Source organism: Triticum dicoccoides, chromosome 2B (assembly GCF_002162155.2).
Source record: "Triticum dicoccoides isolate Atlit2015 ecotype Zavitan chromosome 2B, WEW_v2.0, whole genome shotgun sequence".
Classification (NCBI taxonomy): domain Eukaryota; kingdom Viridiplantae; phylum Streptophyta; class Magnoliopsida; order Poales; family Poaceae; genus Triticum; species Triticum dicoccoides.
Window position 1 is genome coordinate 205983143 of NC_041383.1, and position 11851 is coordinate 205994993.

The 11851-nt window shown below is 45.6% G+C and overlaps 1 pseudogene; it reads right to left on the minus strand.

Moving 5' to 3' along the window:
- Window positions 1-1695: 1695 nt before the first annotated feature.
- LOC119360786 lies at window positions 1696-4417 on the minus strand (annotated as a pseudogene).
- Between the last annotated feature and the right edge of the window lie 7434 nt (window positions 4418-11851).

Sequence of the window (11851 nt, forward strand, 5' to 3'; positions counted from 1 at the left end):
CACCGTATTCTCCTTGAGCTAAAGTCACACAGACCTCGCCCAATCACTCGTGGTAAGTCTTCAGGTGACTTCTGAACCTTCACTAACTCAGTCACTCGGCGATCCACAATTCCTCTTGGATGCTCTAGACCATGACGCCTAACCATCTGGAGGATGCACAATCCTCAAAGGTAACAAGCGTCGGTCACACACAGGAACAATCTCTTCATGGATTCTAAATCACTTTGGGTTTTAGGTGTTGGGGTTTTGGGTTTTTCCTCACTGATGATTTTCACTCAAAGTCCTCAGAGGATGGGATGCTCTCAATGACAAGTGTCAGTTTCTCTTGGAGCAGCCAACCAGCTAGTGGTTGTAGGGGGCGGCTATTTATAGCCGGGGAGCATCCTGACATGATAAGACATAAATGCCCTTCAATGATATGATCGTTAGGTGGATAAGATATTTGGGACAGCTGGCGGATAGCATAGCAATGGTCGGAAACTTGAGCTCTCACATTCCTCAGGGCTATCATGTTCCTCACTTGTAGGCAATCCGCACTGGAAAATTCCTAATTCCTTAGTCAGAACATATTCCTCAGAGAATGGAAGATATTCCATCTCTGTCACTGAATAAATTGATTGAAATGAATGAGATTTCCAATGGCTTCACTCGAAAGGATTGGGTATGTGTAGGCTTTGAGATGAGCATCACTTGGAAAGTGTTTCCTTAGTTTTACCTCAACCTCCTTTAATAGTACGGTGTTTCCTATGGCTCAAGAAAGAGAAATTGAAACTATGAAAACAAAAGTCTTCAGGCTTCATAGTCCTCGCATTAATATCAAAGTCTTCAAGGTCACACCAATTTCCTCATTTTCAAAGTCTTCCAGAAAAACCAAAGTCTTCAACTGAAGACATTCATTTTTAGGGGTCGACTTTCGTCGTAAATATCAAACTCCTCATAGACTTATAGAACATGTGTACACTCACAAACACATTAGTCCCTTAACATATAAGTCTTCAATATACCAAAATCACTAAGGGGCACTAGATGCACTTACAACCCCCCCCCCCCACCCCATATTGGTTGCTTGATTCATATGGTTACAATCCATAAGCATTTCTCCTTTGGTTTCATCTGCACTATTTTTCTTAGGGAATTTTTCATCCAATCCAACGTCTTATGAAGAAGGCTACATTTTCTAGATTGTAATCAAATTCCCATGTTAATCATGTCAGATCAAAGATGGCATGTTGGTGCATTTTACAAATCCTGCAAACCAAATAGGCGTGTAGTAGTGTTCAAAACTGCATGTAGGCACTAACACGTTCTCTTCTTTTGCAGATAATAATAGGCCCGGAGGTGGATAATGTTTATAACGACAATCACATCGAATGCCTGGATCTGCATCTCTCAAATATTACTATGAAGTTCTACCGAGGGACCATACGGAGATTACATTCGTCAGGCTCTTTCTTTCCAGAGCAAGGTTACTGAGGTTGAACACGCTTATAATTAGGAATGGTTTGTTGATCAGAGCTGGCAGCTACTGTGGAATGGAAGAGGCTCCAGAAAAGCTAAACTTTGTAAAAAAAATTGACACCTGAAACAGTAGGAGAGACTCCTACTGTGTAATTAAATTAATAAATGTTGGGATTTACATCTGGTTTTGTGCATGCCATCCCCTTTGGGGATGGTTGGGTGGGTAAAGGAGAAGAATCAAAAAGTAGCTATAAAGGAAGTGAGAAAAGAAGTGTGTTTTTCTCCAACCCTATGAGTTAGGAGAGATAGATCCTCTTTCAGTCTTGAAGCCCATGCTGTTTTCGTGGGTGTAATTCTCCTAAAAACTTTATTATTCCTTTCTTTCTAGATGCTCCATGCAGCTTGCAGGAATAAAGCCATGAACATTGGCTTGTTCCAAGCATCTTTAGCCGTGCTTATCCAATCATAACGTGAACCTTGAGAGTTCCAACTGATGCCAATGTCAGACCAGCAATCTTTGCTGAATGCATAGCCGAAAAAGGGATGTTCAAGCGATTCTTCCATGTTGGTCTCGCGGAGTGGGAAAGTATAGTCATTACCAATGTTGTAGTGTCTTCGTTTCAGCATGTTTCTGGTGTTGAGTCTGTCAGACAGAAGAAGCCACACAAAGACCTTAATTTTCATTGTGACCTTGGACTTCCAGAGCCAGGCATAAGCTTGATGGGACCGGACCTCCCTGAAGTAGAAGTTATAATACTTGGTGGCGGTGTATGTGTGAGTCCAAGAACAGACCCAGCTATCCTTCCCCGAGAGGCTATCACGCAATTGGATGTCGCATACGAGAGATTGAAGATCTCTAGCTTCTGCATGCGCCTGGAGCGAGAGGGGTAGGTGGAACATTTCATTTAAAGCCGTGGCCCCCAAGAAATCTCTAACCGAAATATCCTCCAGGGTGGCGAAAGAGAAAGCCCGCGGATGTGATTCAGCTAGTATACCCTCCAGCGAATGATCTTTCCAAAATAGAATGTCCTCCCCTGTGTGCACTTGGGCTTTGGTAATCCCTAGGTAGATTGGCATTAGTCTCGTCACATCCCGCCACCAAAAGGATCTGCATGGGTCCGCTGCATGTGGGATCTTGTTGCTATAGTACGTGTTCCATATAAGTTCCACCCAAGGCAGGTCCCATCTGTTATAGAATTTGTGTAGGTATTTTAGCAGTAGTGCATCACTTTGTACCTTGAGATTGATGACACCGAGGCCACCCAAAGCCTTGGGTTGGCAGACCATGTCCCAAGCCGCAAGAGAGTTACAAGAATCCCCATTCTCCGTTTTTTTGGTCCATAAGCATTTACGTCTGATTTTGTCCAAAAGTTCAATAATGCTCGCTGGCAACTTGAGAGTACAGAGGGCGAAGATGATTAGGGAGGTGATGACCGAGTTGAGAAGTGAAAATTTTCCCTCATAGGATATCATATTGAGCGTAGCCGACAGTCTGCGTTCCACCCGACAGACAAGAGGGAATAGGTCCAACACAGTTGGCATGGTCGTCCCCATAGGCAAACCGAGGTATGTGAAAGGCATTTTGCCCACCACACACCCAAAGATGGTTGCAATGCAATTGTACGTGTCTTCGTTACAGTTGATGGGGATCAAAGTTGACTTGTGGAAGTTTATTTTGAGGCCAACAGATGTTGTGTAATCTGAAAGAATGTCTTTGATGATCGCTGCTTGCGATGTGCATGCTGGCATGGCTAGAATAGTGTCGTCCGCATATTGAATGACTGGGTAATCCATTTGATTGGTCGAGGGGAAAGGCAGCTGGATTGTTCCTCTAGTGAAGGCGTCATTAATTGCTGCTTGTAAGAGATCAGCCGCCAATACGCACACCAGGTACACCGTTCAAGAGAACCGCAGATTTACCAGATCCAAATATGTATTGCGCCCATCCAAGCCATTTGTCATTAAAGCCCATATTCTTCATTATTTTGAGCATGGCAGCATGATCAATAGTGTCGAACGCCTTGGCAAAATCAAGATTAAGTAGCACAATTTCTTTCTTAGAGGTCTGACATTGGTATATGTATTCAAATGCCCAAGCAAGGCAATCTTGGATAGTGCGGCCTTTTAGGAATCCGTATTGGTTTCGATGAATAATATGTAGGATCACTCTTTGTAGGCGGTTGGCAAGCAACTTGGTTATGACTTTGAGGCAGCAGTTTAGTAAAGTGATCGGTCTATAATCATTGACTGATGATGGGGCATTATTTTTGGGTATCAACGTGATAAAACCATCATTAATGCTTTCAAGATTGAGCTTACCCTCAAAAAATTGATTGCATAGCTTATAGAAGTCATGCTTGATAATGTGCCAACAGGATTTGAGAAACGCACCATTGAAGCCATCCGGGCCAGGTGCACGATCGGCTGGCATGAGCTTTATAACATTGCCAATCTCTGCAGTGGTGAATGGGAAAGTAAGCTCATCTAATCCGTCCACTTTTTTAATAATTCTGTTCAGATTGAATTTCATATCATGATGTGACGTCGAACCCAATCTTTGCTTGAACGCATTAAAGATAATTGCCTCTTTTCCAGCATGGTCCTCCACGATGGTGCCAGTGTCATTGGTCAGGGAGGCAATGTTGTTAATTCTCATCCGTTCCGAAGCCATTGCTTGAAAGAATTTTGAATTCTCATCTCCGAATTTAACCCAACGTATAGTGCAGCGTTTTTTCGAATATTGCTGCTGGTAAGATAAGAGATGAAGAATATGTGACTTGAGAATCTTCCTAAAGTTCGCTTCTAGTACTGATAGTGTGCGTATGTTTTCCAACTCATCAAGTTCAAATAGTGCCTTATTGGAATTTTCAATTGCAATAGATAGTCTAGAAATCCCTTTGCTCCAACTCTTAAGAGCCTGCCTGAGAGCCTTTAACTTTCTGCAAAGAACCGTGGCCATATTGTCGGATCGAATTTGTCTGCCCCAAACTTGCTGGACAATATCATGAAATCCATGATGCTGAACCCAATAAGATTCAAAAAAACACCTTGGTTCGTGGAATGGAGGTCTCAATAGTGACAACACAAGGTATGTGATCTGAAACTGGTCTCCCTAGTGGTTTTACCATGGTCTTGGGGAAGGAATTGGTCCAATTGGAACTGGTAAAGAACCAGTCAAGTTGCTCTAGGAGGGGGTCGGTTTGCATGTTGCTCCAGGTGAACGAGCGACCTTTAATCGGTAATTCAATGAGAGCTTGTGAGTGAATGAAGTCATTAAAGGTTATCATGTCATTAAGATTACCACCTGGTTTATTGCGGTTGTCTGGGCTTCGGATGAAATTAAAGTCACCGACTAACAGCCAATCTTCATTATCAGGAATGTTTAATTGGCCGAGCCATTGAATGAATTCAAGTCTTCGGTCCCCCTGGCAAGGTCCATAGACATTCACTAGAGTCCAACGGTGAGCGGATTGCATTGATGTGAAATTAATGACCTGTGCGAAATCATTTGAAGAAACAATATCTGCATGAAAAATGGAGCTGTTCCAGATAGTAACTAGACCACCCGAGGCTCCCCGCGAGGGGACAAAAGCAAATTTATCATAGCGACATGGACAACAGGATTTAATGAACGCATTATCAAAAGAGGCCATTTTAGTTTCCTGCAAGCAAAGCACAGCACAACCACTAGAGTTTATGGCATTGGTGAGGGCTAGTTGCTTTGCATCAGAGTTCAATCCCCGGAAGTTCCAGCAGAGAACGTTCCAATTAACTGACAGTACCGTAACAGAAGGAAGCGATTGCAGAAATACAGGCTAATCAGAGGCTGAAGATGGCCCTGCCTCCTTATCAGAAAGGAGTGCATCCTCCGAGAGCTCCGAAGCCGAGATGGCAGAAACAGTTGTACCAATATGCTGAATCACCTGAATTGGGGTTGGCGGCGGTGGTGCAGCAGCTGCTGGGGCTTCATTGATGTCAGAGATCGTAACAGAAGATGCAGAAGGTACAGTCCTTGGCTTCACCTTGGATTTTTTGGATGACGTGTCCGCTAGAGAGGGCACTTTGAAACCATCATATTTGTTAGAGCGAGAACTCCTGCGCAGAAAAATGGCACATTTTGGAGCCACAACCTTTCCACGGCGCCCAACTGAAGCAGAACCTGTCAGAACAGAGAAATCCTCATTTTGTGGTTGTGCAAGGGCGATCGGAACCTCAGAAGGTGGCACTGCAGAGCCAAGACTAACAGAGCTGGAAGAGGTGTGGAGCACAAGTCCTAAGACCACAGATTCAAAAGTAGGAGCCAGTGGGAGATTACTTGAATGCAGCATGGGCAAACCAGGAGTAACAGTTTCCTGTTCCGTCAGTAACCAAGCCGACAGTTCAGGCATCAGATTGGTGCTGGAGACCGAGGACGCAGCGTGAGTAGTCATGGAAGCTTGGGAAACCACATAAGAATCATTATCTTCAGAAAGAACCACTCTGACATCAATGCTGGTGTTTCTAAAACCAAGCCCAGTGCGCCATGGTCCATAGCTAGCAATGATTGGCATTATAGCTGCTGTGAGGAAGGTGTTGATTCAGACAAAAGGAATTGCAGGGTTCGGCAGAAAGGAGGAAATAGTAGCTCCCTGGGACGTCATCTCAATATGCAAGCCCGTCGAGGAGAGGGGGAGATCAATTGTCAGAGAGCTAACAATGGGTGGCGTAGTAATAGCAATTGAGCCATCTTCAACAGACAGAATAGGTGCAGTCATAGAACTTTCTCCATTTGTCATACCTCAGCAACAGCAGAGCTAGATCCAGTCACCATGGAGTGGAGAACATTTGCTGGCACAAGTACAAAGCTGTCAGACAGAGTGGCACTGGAATCAGAGCTAGTATAGGCAGAAATAGAATCATTCCAAGCCATTTCAGGGCTATCATGGAGATTGTTGGCCGGTAGCACCCCATCTTGCACCTGTAAACCTTCAGCAGCAAGCCATTCCTGAAAGTTGTACAAAGCTGGTGGAGCTTGAGGAGGAGAAGGAGGCCATTCCCCCCAGTTAACCTGAAAGTGTACGTCATTGGCCTAAACATTCTGTTGCCCTCCTTGCTGCTGTATTGCATCAACAGCAGCGTTCTGTGTCATCCAGTTATGCAGTTGGGCTTGGTAAAGTTGTTCAGCAATGAGGCCCTGCCCATACAGTGGATGAGGGATTCCGTCCTCCGGTGGTGGATCCTCGCCGGTTGGCGGGACCTCGGGCAGGTGGGCATTCCAATCGCTACTCCTTAGCATCGTGACACAAACAGTCCAGTTGTGCGTCTCTCCACCCATCTGACGCATAACAAAGCTCTTAGGCACCAAACGCAAGCTAATCACATGGCATTTGATGAGCACAATATTTCTATGCGCTCTCGGGCTATGCCAAGTTATCAACTCCCCAAACTTATCAACAGATTTGTGAATATAGTGAGATGTCTGATAGTCATGGGGAAAACCAACATAGAGAATCCAAATCTGAGGCCCATAGCTACTCATGCGCATGTTAATAGCAGCATCATGGGGGAAAAAAGAAACTACTGTGTTCATGTTTTCATCATCCTCATCAAGCTCGAAGGTCGTGCCCACAACAGCATCTCTAACCACATAATCCACAAACCCAAAAATACCAAGCCAAACGGATAATCATCTACCTCAGTTGGAAAGAAGTTGGACTCGTGAAGCAGGCCCTCTATGGTATGGCGCAGATCTGCCATGCGGTGGAACGGGACGAACCTGTTAACCTCCGCAATGGCAAGGAAGTCATGCCGCAGCGGCGGGTTGGGGCCGATCACCATGTCATCGCGCACCTTCCGATCAGCGGTACCGAGCTCAATGGTCATTCCCTGTGGGAGGTAGGGGATGACATTGACCGGGAAGTTCGCCATGAGAGCAGAGGGAGGAACTTGGTGCGAAACAGGGGAGGGGGCGGGCTGGGTGGTGGAATGCGTATCGGCAGCGGTCTTGGGAACCCAAATCCCCACCTTTTTCCTTTGGTTGGCTGGGCAGGAGGTGGCGACGTGTCCGTGGTGGCCACAGGATGAGCATCGAACGGTCCCAGATGGTCTCCCGCTTGGTCTTCCAGGGCCCATGGCAAAATTGGTCAGCGAAATTAATGGTGACTGATTGATGGGATGGCTAGCAGGTCTTGCCAAAACTAAGAGAGAGAAATTAATGGTGAGTGATTGATGGGATGGCTAGCGGGTCTTGCCAAAAGTGAGAGAGCATTAAAGTTATTACCATCTCCAAGATGATGAGGATCAACACTAGCCGGCGACAAATAATAATCGTTATTTTCCTGCCTAGGCCGTGGATTTTTTCCGAGTATAGAATCAGTGTGTCGATTGAAAGAAATCTTGGGCTTCCAAATGAAACAGGGGGCAGAACCACAAGCCCAAGATGAATGGCCCAAGTTACCACAAGAAGAGCACTTAAAGTAAGTTGGGCATCCAAAGAAAAAATGGTTAGAGGAGCCACACGTGACACAGACCCGATCAGCAGACGGTTTAGTGGGCTCATCCTGATTATTGGACTCCATGAGCGAACCCAGCCTAGATTTAGAATGAGACCCAGAGGCCAGGACGGAGTTATCATTTAATGGGCAGACACTGGCCAGGTGCCCCGACATGTCACAATTAGAACATTTATTAATTCTCCTGTAAATGTAATCCAGAGGTGGAATGTGTTTTAAGGCCCAAATTGTAGCGATATGCTAAGGTGTGTAGCCAAAACGCAGATAATCCAGGATATGAAGGATAATGAAAGTTGAAATTGAATTCCGGTAGTCCAGCATAAAGTTAATCCCAACAAAACATCGAAAATCCCGATCCTTGATGGTCAAATTGAGAGAAAAGGTGCCAATTCGAATAATCTGCTGTGAGCATTGATGATGATCATGAATTCCTTGATAATCAATATGTCCCTCATTAAATAAAAAATTGCCAATTTTGAGGCCCGATAATTCATCATTGCATTGAATGGGATTAATAGAGTTACCAAGAATGTCTGAATCCAGTAGGGTGGCAGCATCGGTCAACAGAGTAAAGATCTTCGGCGAGCAACCATTATGGAGAGACGAAGAGCTCTGCCCATGACCATCCGTGGAAAACAATCCCATGGTTCTGATGGCCATAGAAGAACGTGGCACGGCCACATCAATACATTCATCAGCATGCCAAGACTCATCATCAGCAGAGTAGTCGTGGACATTAGGCCGAAAGAGTTGAAAATGACATACAAAGTCAGGCCAAATTCTGTCCTTGAGATGATAGATGAAGTGACCAACCTTGTTAGAGGCTAGAGAGAACCTAAAACGTCGCTCACCCAAACGAACGACCTTGAAACCAGAGGCTAAGCCACCAATACAGCATTGAAGAGCGATGCCCAGAGATTCCTCCGACAAGGGGAAGGAGGCAGAGGAGAAGTAGACGACCAAGAAAAATTCCTTGGAAGTCGCCAACGATGAAAAATGCATCGTGGTGCGAAAACGACAACGCATCTGAGCCGCAACCTTAAGGCCCGGGTTGAAATCCCAATGTAGAAGACCCTCCATGAGCCTAGTTGATTAGAGATCGCCATTGGAGCCTAGTTGGAGGTGGAGGTGGAGGTGGGAGATCGCCATTAGAGTCGAGTAGGCCAATAAACTCTGTATTGGAAGTCATTGTGTCAAACCCATACATGACTTGTCAGCGGCTGATCCCTTTGTAGAAATGACGAGGTTTGCAATGTTTGAATTTGGGCATTGTAATCTTTGAATTCGAACATTGCAATATTTATGGTATTTGTTATATAACGTAATTGGATGTTTAATTTGGTCTTGCAATCATGTCGTGTTACAAGTATATATGTGTTGTTCTTTTGTACACAGAGCGTAGATGTTCTGCACACAGAGCATATCACATCGCACTCGGACCACACTAGGTAACCCGTCAGCGATGAATTCATCAATCGCAAACGGTTATATACCAGCAAGCGTTTGCCCACAACACACATGGTTTATTCCATCACAAACAGCTTGGATGGATCAACTGTATGCCACGTATCGCACACACAACTCTAATCTAATTCATGCTTGATGTCTCCGACATCGCTCGCACAGTTCGTCTTATCTGCCACGTATCACTGTACCAGCCTCTGCTCACGTCCCTCGGCAAGCTCTGCTCGCTGTTAGGCGCCGCAGCATGCTGTGCTCGCCGTTAGGTGCCGCGGCGTGCTCTGCTCGCGTCCGTAGGCACGCTCGGCTTGTGGGCAGCTTTTCCTTGCATGTTCAACTGCTATATATATATATATATATATATATATATATATATATATATATATATATATATATATATATATATATATATATAGGGTAGGTCTATTCTAATAACACCCCTTAAGACCTTATTCTGCTAACACTAGTTCTTATTCTGCTAACACAAACCAACTGCAGCAAAAACCTACCCGAACCACATGCACACACACGCAGCCCACCTTATCCTTTCATCAGATCAACACCCACCCCACGCTCTCGTCTTCTACCTCGCACCACAAGCCATCCCACGACCTTCTCTCTCCCCAAACAACTCCCCCACCTACGTCCTTGAAGGAAATATGCCCTAGAGGCAATAATAAAGTTATTTATTTCCTCCTATCATGATAAATGTTTATTATTCATGCTAGAATTGTATTAACCGAAAACATGATACATGTGTGAATACATAGACAAACATATAGTCACTAGTATGCCTCTACTTGACTAGCTCATTAATCAAAGATGGTTATGTTTCCTAACCATAGACATGTGTTGTCATTTGATTAATGGGATCACATCATTAGGAGAATGATGTGATTGACATGACCCATTCCGTTAGCCTAGCACTTGATCGTTTAGTATATTGCTATTGCTTTCTTCATGACTTATACATGTTCCTGAAACTATGAGATTATGCAACTCCTGTTTACCGGAGGAACACTTTGGGTACTACCAAACGTCACAACGTAACTGGGTGATTATAAAGGAGTACTACAGGTGTCTCCAAAGGTACATGTTGAGTTGGCGTATTTCGAGATTAGGTTTTGTCACTCCGATTGTCAGAGAGGTATCTCCGGGCCCTCTCGGTAATGCACATCACTATAAGCCTTGCAAGCAATGTGACCAATGAGTTGGTTACGGGATGATGCATTACGTAACGAGTAAAGAGACTTGCCGGTAACGAGATTGAACTAGGTATTGGATACCGACGATCGAATCTCGGGCAAGTAACATACCGATGACAAAGGGAACAACGTATGTTGTTATGCGGTTTGACCGATAAAGATCTTCGTAGAATATGTAGGAACCAATATGGGCATCCAGGTTCCGCTATTGGTTATTGACCGAGAATGGTTCTAGGTCATGTCTACATAGTTCTCGAACCCGTAGGGTCCGCACGCTTAACGTTACGATGACAGTTTTATTATGAGTTTATAAGTTTTGATGTACCGAAGTTTGTTCGGAGTCCCGGATGTGATCACGGACATGACGAGGAGTCTCGAAATGGTCGAGACATAAAGATTGATATATTGGACGACTACATTCGGACACCAGAAGTGTTTCGGGTGATTTCGGAGAAAACTGGAGTGCCGGAGGGTTACCGGAACCCCCCAGGAGAGTTAATGGGCCACATGGGCCTTGGTGGGAAGAGAGAGGGGCGGCCAGGGTGGGACGCGCGCCCCCTCTCCCTCTGGTCCGAATTGGACTAGGAGGGGGGCAGCGCCCCCCCTCTTTCCTTCCCCCCTCTCCCCCTTCCTTCCCCTCCTAGTAGGAGTAGGAAAGGAGGAGTCCTACTCCTACTAGGAGGAGGACTCCTCCTCCTGGCGCGCCCCCCTTGGGCCGGCCGGCCTCCCCCTTGCTCCTTTATATACGGGGGCAGGGGGCACCCCATAGACACACAAGTTGATCTACGGATCGTTCCTTAGCCGTGTGCGGTGCCCCCCTCCACCATATTCCACCTCGGTCATATCGTCGCGGAGTTTAGGCGAAGCCCTGCGCCGGTAGAACATCATCATTGTCACCACGCCGTCGTGCTGACGGAACTCATCCCCGAAGCTTTGCTGGATCGGAGCCCGGGGATCGTCATCGAGCTGAACGTGTGCTGAACTCGAAGGTGCCGTACGTTCGGTGCTTGGATCGGTCGGATCGTGAAGATGTACGACTACATCAACCGCGTTGTGCTAACGCTTCCGCTTACGGTCTACGTGGGTACGTGGACAGCACTCTCCCCTCTCATTGCTATGCCATCACCATGATCTTGCGTGTGCGTAGGAAAATTTCTGAAATTACTACGTTCCCCAACAGTGGCATTCGAGCCTAGGTTTTATTCGTTAATGTTATATGCATGAGTAGAACACAAG